Source organism: Triticum aestivum, chromosome 2B (genome assembly GCF_018294505.1).
Source record: "Triticum aestivum cultivar Chinese Spring chromosome 2B, IWGSC CS RefSeq v2.1, whole genome shotgun sequence".
In the NCBI taxonomy this organism is placed as follows: Eukaryota; Viridiplantae; Streptophyta; class Magnoliopsida; order Poales; family Poaceae; genus Triticum; species Triticum aestivum.
The window spans coordinates 593,565,182-593,572,204 of NC_057798.1; the positions used below are offsets into that span (position 1 = coordinate 593,565,182).

At 38.5% G+C, this 7,023-nt stretch overlaps 1 long non-coding RNA gene across 1 annotated transcript; it reads left to right on the forward strand.

The window, feature by feature from the left end:
• The first annotated feature begins 701 nt into the window (after nt 1-701).
• Nucleotides 702-6,306, forward strand: LOC123046218 (uncharacterized). The gene is made up of 8 exons (XR_006422036.1): nt 702-971; nt 1,509-1,609; nt 2,357-2,419; nt 2,638-2,750; nt 2,848-2,961; nt 3,661-4,797; nt 5,044-6,168; nt 6,254-6,306. It is a non-coding gene; the product is annotated as an uncharacterized lncRNA (long non-coding RNA).
• The last annotated feature ends 717 nt before the right edge of the window (nt 6,307-7,023 follow it).

A 7,023-nucleotide genomic window follows, 5' to 3' on the forward strand; every position in this document is an offset into this window, starting at 1 on the left:
ATTCATCATTTTTCATATACTCATTCAACAATTTTTTAATACCTATTCAGCATTTTTCAAATACTTGTTCAACATGTTCTACTATTATTCAACATTTTTTCCAATACTTGTTCAACATTTTCAAATACTCATTCATCATTTTTCATATACTCATTCAACATTTTTTTAATACCTATTCAGCATTTTTCAAATACTTGTTCAACATGTTCTACTATTATTCAACATTTTTCAAATACTTTTTCAACATTTTTCGAATTCTTGTTCAACATTTTTCATATACTTGTTCAACATTTTTTAATACCTATTTAACATTTTTCAAATACTTGCGCATCATTTTTAATACTTATTCAACATTTTTAGATACTTGTTCAACATTTTTCAAATACTTGTTCAACACATTTTTTAATACTTATTCAATAATTTTTCGAATATGTTTTGAAGAGTGTTTTTCAAATATATATATATATATATGTGTATGTCTCTCTCTCTCTCTATATATATATATATATATATATATATATATATATAGAGAGAGAGAGAGAGAGAGAGAGTATTTGAAGTATAAAAAAAGTACAAAAATAAAAAAATGAAAACAGAAAACAGAAAAAAATAGGCTTCGGCTCCCGCGGCTGGGCCGGCCCATCTGGGACGCCCCCAGAAGCGGAGCGCATCCCTTCGTCTCGCTGAACGCGAGAAATAGGGGTGCCCGACGAATCTTCGGCCCCGCCTCCCCTCCCTCTTTCGTCCGCTCCCGCTCGCAGCACGACTCACGCGATCTCGCCTCGAGCTCAATCCCAAACCCTAGCCATGACGGGGATCCGTGCCCCTGCGCCGTCGCCGGTTCCGAAGACGGCGCCTCCTCCGGAGAGCAAGTGGGTGCACGAGGGGGGGCGGCGTTTCCGATCGACTGGAGACGGAGAGAACGAAGGGGGAAGAGGAGGCCAAGCAACCGCGCGGGGCTGGCATAGCAGGTATTAGCTATCCCCTTCTGCGATCCCGCGCATCTAAGATGATCACAGAGTAAGTTATGATTCGCAGTAGATGGATCATGGCGAATATAACCTCCCCTCCTTGTCTTTCGTCTTTAATCTGCTCGGGAATGGGGCAACGATCGCAGCGCAAGTTAGGGATGGCGAACTTTTATTTCCCCAACTTGTTTTAATTGGCCCTGAAATGGGGCAACGATCGCAATTTAGGGATTGGACTGGTGGATGGATCATGGCGAATTTTAATTCCCCTCCTTTCGTGTTTAATCGGCTCGGGAACGGGATTTTTTTTTTTTTTTTGGAAATTCGACATGCAATCAAATTAGTGCAACGTGTCTAGCTGATGCGCTGATGTTATGGAGTGAAATTGATGCGCTGATGTTAGTTTCCTACTGCAGAAATTCTGCCACTTGCTAATTTGACTTAATAGTTAATGTAATATCCCAAATATAATGTTATTTTCTAGAAAAGCATGTGCTAATTTTCTTGTTTCCTACCAAATGTCTGGATCAAAAATACCAGAAGCAGTATGTAGGGATCCCCTTGCTGATGGGAGTACCCAACCTAGATTTCAGCTATCACCAGACAAGACCTCTCCTCACGATCACATTCAACATAGGAAGGTACGGCCAACTTTTGTTGTCCTATTAAGTGTTTATTTCTGTATGCCATTATATATCATTCACTTGATTAAATGCTGGTCTAAGAATTCTTCATGAAATCCTTGATGTGAATCTGTTGAAATTGATTTGAGACAGTGATTCTTTTGAAGTTATCTTAGCAGGGTCCTTTTTTCCATGTAATTCTGTTTACTGAATGTGGAAAGAAAAACGTTGTAGGCTGATGTTTTGCTTGGAAAAGCAGGGGAAAGTATCATGTCAATTACATTGTTATGTGGGCCAGCCCATCAAACGTGGAGTCTCATCCCTTAATTAGAATCCTAGTTGATTAAGCAACTTGTTAGGAAAGAGTTCGGTCAGTTTAGAGATCGTATTGGAGTTTGAATAGATTTACCGGCTTGTTGGTAAAGTCTTGTCTACTATATAAAGCGGTCGATCCCTCTCAACAAAGCAAAGAAGAATATGTCGTTTACTTTTATCTACTCCCTCTGTCTCAAATTGTAAGACGTTTTTTGACATTTTGTGACAGAGGGAGTAGTTTTCAGTATTTAGGCTTATGTCAGTAGTAGATCTTTCAATGCATCAAGTGCTTAAGTTCAGACTGGGTGAGACGATATAGTTGATCTAAAATCGTCATATCAGCCTGTTCAGTTCACGGCCCCCCCTGACATCTTCAAGAATGTCATAACTGTGGTATGTCCTGTTTGTGTCGCCCCTACTTACTGAGGCTATTATTATATCTTCTGTTAGGCTCAGGCAGATGATTCACCCTCGTTGGCTGCTAAGCAAGTGGAAGTACATGTCCGTAATAAGGTGAGTCTGAAAACTTTTCTCGTCGGCATAGGTTACTGAAGTGCTCATCTATATTGCTTATTATCATAATATGCACACTGGGTTTGTTGGGAAGGGAGGTGGCACCATTTAGACTCTAGAATCCAAGTATAGGGCACACATCCAGGTTATGATGCTATGATGATTGTTCTTCTATTCCACTGGTTAGATGTGAACGGGGAAGTTCTTTTTTCGTATAGGTAACCCACCATGATATCCCTGAAGGTGAGATTTCAAAAAGATCATATGTAGGACTTCCGAAAGAAAGCAAATAAAAGTCGAAAGATCAATGACTATGGAGATCAGCAATCAGGTGCCTGTAATACTTGATCATTATCTGTACATTCTAGCTGTATTGTTCTTCTATTCCACTGGTTAGATGTGAACGGGGAAGTTTTTTTTTTGTACAGGTAACCAAGCATGATATCCCCGAAGGTGAGATTTCAAAAAGATCATATGTAGGACTTCCTGAAAACAAGCAAATAAAGGTTGAAAGATCAATAAGCATGGAGATCAGCAACCAGGTGCCTGTAATACTTGATCATTATCTGTACATTCTAGCTGCATTGCTCTCAGTACTGTTATAAGATTGCCAAAATAAAACTAGGTTTCCATGTCTAATCTGTGTGAAATTGTGAGTCACAAAAAGTAAAAGGATAATGCAGTTTGATGAACATATATATTTTCATAATGTTCCTTGCGCTTTGTACCATAACTTTTAAATTCCTATTTATTGGGATTGGTAATTCATCTTGAGTAGAAGTCACAGATTCTCGTAAAGCATCACATATGAGGATCAAACTATCATCATGGTAGGTTCGTACTTGAATGTGCGTTCATTTGTGATCCCGGTTGCTGCATACAAGCCATTATTCTTTGCCATCCACCGCATAAGGTTGTATGCCTAGAAGCCTAGTTAACTGCTGACTGAAAACCTAAAAAATTAAATAGCAGAACTTTTTTTATTATATAGCAACAATCAGCTATAATTGATAGTTTCTCAACTGTAGCATACATTGTTATTGTTATGTGCATGGGTGTGTTAGGTAGCACTTGAGCAATATGCACTAAAACTACAGTTATATTCCATCATTTCTTATTAGCTGCTGGTTTATATGCTATGTAACTGAATAACATTCCCCTGATTTTGGTACGCCTTTTTGTGATATGATAATCTTTTGGAATGACTATTCATCTACTTATCTCTTTAATTTATAAAATAGGAGCAAGAAGGCTATGGAAAATATTGGTTTGATTTCAGTATGGAAAATAGTGACGGTTTGATTTGTCAAGGCACTTGGCTTAAGTAAATCAATGGAAGTGTTCATGCTTTGGCCTATAGCATTATTACTCACTGTGAGAAGGATAGCTGAAAAGAATTTGTTGATATGAGCTACCCCTAAGTTTGAGAAACAAGATATGTTAGTCAGTTGTGCTGTTAATCACATTATTGTTCTTTTTGAAAAGTGTGGTGGTGGATAGTCGTCATGGTGTGAGCTTTTTGGGAATTGTGGTGGCGGAGTCTTCATGCTGTGGGTGCTTAGTATGAGAAACAAGATATGTTAGTCAGTTGCGCCGTTAATCACATCATTGCTCCTTTTGGAAAACGTCGTGGTGGATAGTCTTCGTGTTGTGGACCAGTGTCTTCAAGAAAGTTCTTTAGTGATTATGAGAAGGCAATGGTTTACTTGACATAAGCCGAGGAAACAAGATATGACAATCGCACTACTATGTTATTGTTCAAAAGTATGATGACATTTCTTACAAGGAGTTGGAAAAAGCTATTATGCTTTATGATGCAGTGTTTGGCAGAAAATCTGGGAATTAAGTATTGTACAGCAACTGTTGTTCGATCGGATTTACAGGACAATGAGTATCTTCTGCGGTTAATCAGTGATCAAGAAAAAGTCGGTGCTATAACTACGAGAGAGAACGTGTGACATTCCTGAATTATGTGTAATATTTAATTGGCATATTGTATCTACTATCTTTGACAGTTTGGCCCCAAATCTTTATAGGCCAACAATACCTTCGAGAGCTCCGCTGCTGATGAGATTATGGAGCCTCAAATGGCTGACCATTTTGATTTCATGGACAATCCTGATCTAGATCAAGCAACTGATGCATCAAGTGAACTAGCAGATGATCCCCCAATTCATGAGATTATGGAGCCTCAAATGGCTGACCATTTTGATTTCATGGACAATCCTGATCTAGATCAAGCAACTGATGCATCAAGTGAACTAGCAGATGATCCCCCAATTCAGCTGTTAGGACGAATTACAACAGTGAAGGAATTGCTTGCAACCAGGCTTTTTGAAAATGAGGAGATCGTATATACTCAGAAATCGGGAGAAAGGGTTAGAAAACCAACTCGAAGCTTTAGTATGTTTTATAGTACTCCCTCCGTTTCTAAATATAAGACCTTTTAGAGATTTCAATAAAGGCTACATACGGATGTATATAGACGTATTTTAGAGTGCAGATTCACTCATTTTGCTCCGTATGTAGTCTGCATTGGAATCTCTAAAAAGGCTTATATTTAGGAACAGAGGGAGTAGTCAACTAGTCATTACAACTATTGATCCTTTCTTTAATATGTGCAGAAACAATTGACAGGCAGAATTGATGGTGCATTTTATCGCTGCTCTTGTCACAATGAGGTAACTCTGAGAAGCACAACAACTGTTATTTGTGAAATAGCCTGCTGCCCAGGTGTAGCTGCTCACCTAGCCACCTAGGACCTACCATATCTTTGATTGCTTGAGATATGTGCTACCCTTACAGTTTCTGATATTTCCTTTTCATGCATAGTTAGCATGTAGCCAGTATGTGCTACCCTTACAGTTTCTGATATGGTATGATATTTCCTTTTTCACATACATCAGTTGATACAGAATGATATATTGGGTGATATGACCGATGATAGCCTGATATTATGTTTGATTTGGTATGTACGTAACATGTATTATCTAAACATGTATGTTTATTAAAATATTAAAGCAATGCATATTATTGGTTATGACACATACTCCCTCCGTTCCAAAATAGATGACCCAACTTTGTAACTTTGTACTAACTTTAGTACAAAGTTGGGTCATCTATTTTGGAACGGAGGGAGTACATATTGTACTTTCTGATGTTGCATTAAGAATATAGTGAGTATTTATGAATCTCTTAATCAAACGATCAAAAACTTTCTTATGTTATGTTTGAGTTTTTTATTATCCATTTTATTTGTGATAGGCAGACATTATATGAATAAGATTTGCTAAGAAAATGATCATTTCCCTCTATTCAAGTACACATGGTTTGATATCACCCAATTTTTGGTATTGGATTTTTTCTGAAGCCAAACTGATGGACCCAATGTCCGATATTCCAAATCTTGGTTTTGTAAAATCTACTTCCTCCATTTCAAAATAGATGACTCAACTTTGTACTAATTTTAGTACAAAGTTAGTACAAAGTTGGGTCATCTATTTTGAAACAGAGGGAGTACTTTTTATCCTGCAAAATACGTTACCTACGCTATTACTTATTGAAGGTCATGTCCGCGTCAAAGTTTGAGAAACATGCGGGCTGTACCTCTCATAACCAAAATGATCGTATCATGTTGTGGGGTGAGCGATCGCTGCATGCCATCGTTGCCTATCTCAAATCTCTTGGTTCAGCTGAAGAACAACTTGCAGCAATATTGGTAATGAAGAAAAAGAATGAAGACAGGAAGGGTAAAATTCACACCTGCCATCGAAAGTTTTAACTTAAACTGTTTCCGTGCTCTTTCCTGATGTACGCATGCTCTTTGTATTGTAGCCTCACGAGACCAAGGTTAGGTGATTGTTCTGTAGCCCGGTGCTCTTTGTAAGGATCTGTAAGTCCTCTTGTACTTCGACTGTTTTTTATTGATTAGCATAGCATGTTACTCCCTTCATTTCTAAATATAAGTCTTTTTAGAGATTTCAATATAGACTACATGCGCAGCAAAATAGATGAATCTCACTCTAAAATCCGTCTATATACATCCGTATCTAGTCCTCATTGAAATCTCTAAAAAGATTTGTATTAGAAACGGATGGAGCACATTGTGTGCATGTTTTTGATTTTTTTTTACGTGCATGTTTTTGATTTTAATTGACTGTCTGGTGCTCGAAGGCAAAGTGAAGACTGTTCTGTGCTTGGACGGCTGGCTGCAGAAAACGAACCGTCAGGGGGAGGAGGCTGCCTGTGATACACTGATACAGTGCAAAAAAAACATGTGTACACGTTTGTTCCTAAATGTAACTGTAGTTGTAAACCTCATTGTCCATCGTGCCTGTAAATGTCGTCAGGTCTTTGACACGTTACGACTATATCTTGTACGTTTGACAGGGATTGTCTGCCGGAGCAGCGCGGCGATGCTACCCGCGTCGCAGGCAGCCAGGCACGTTGCGGTCTGACTACTCTTTTTTTTTTTTGGTAACACCGTGGTCTGACTACACCCACGAGAACACGGACAGCGCTGCCACGCTCAGCCCACCGGACGTCACATATTTGACCTTAACGGTTAACTTTTTTTATACTGTTAAAAAAACGGTTACACTTAT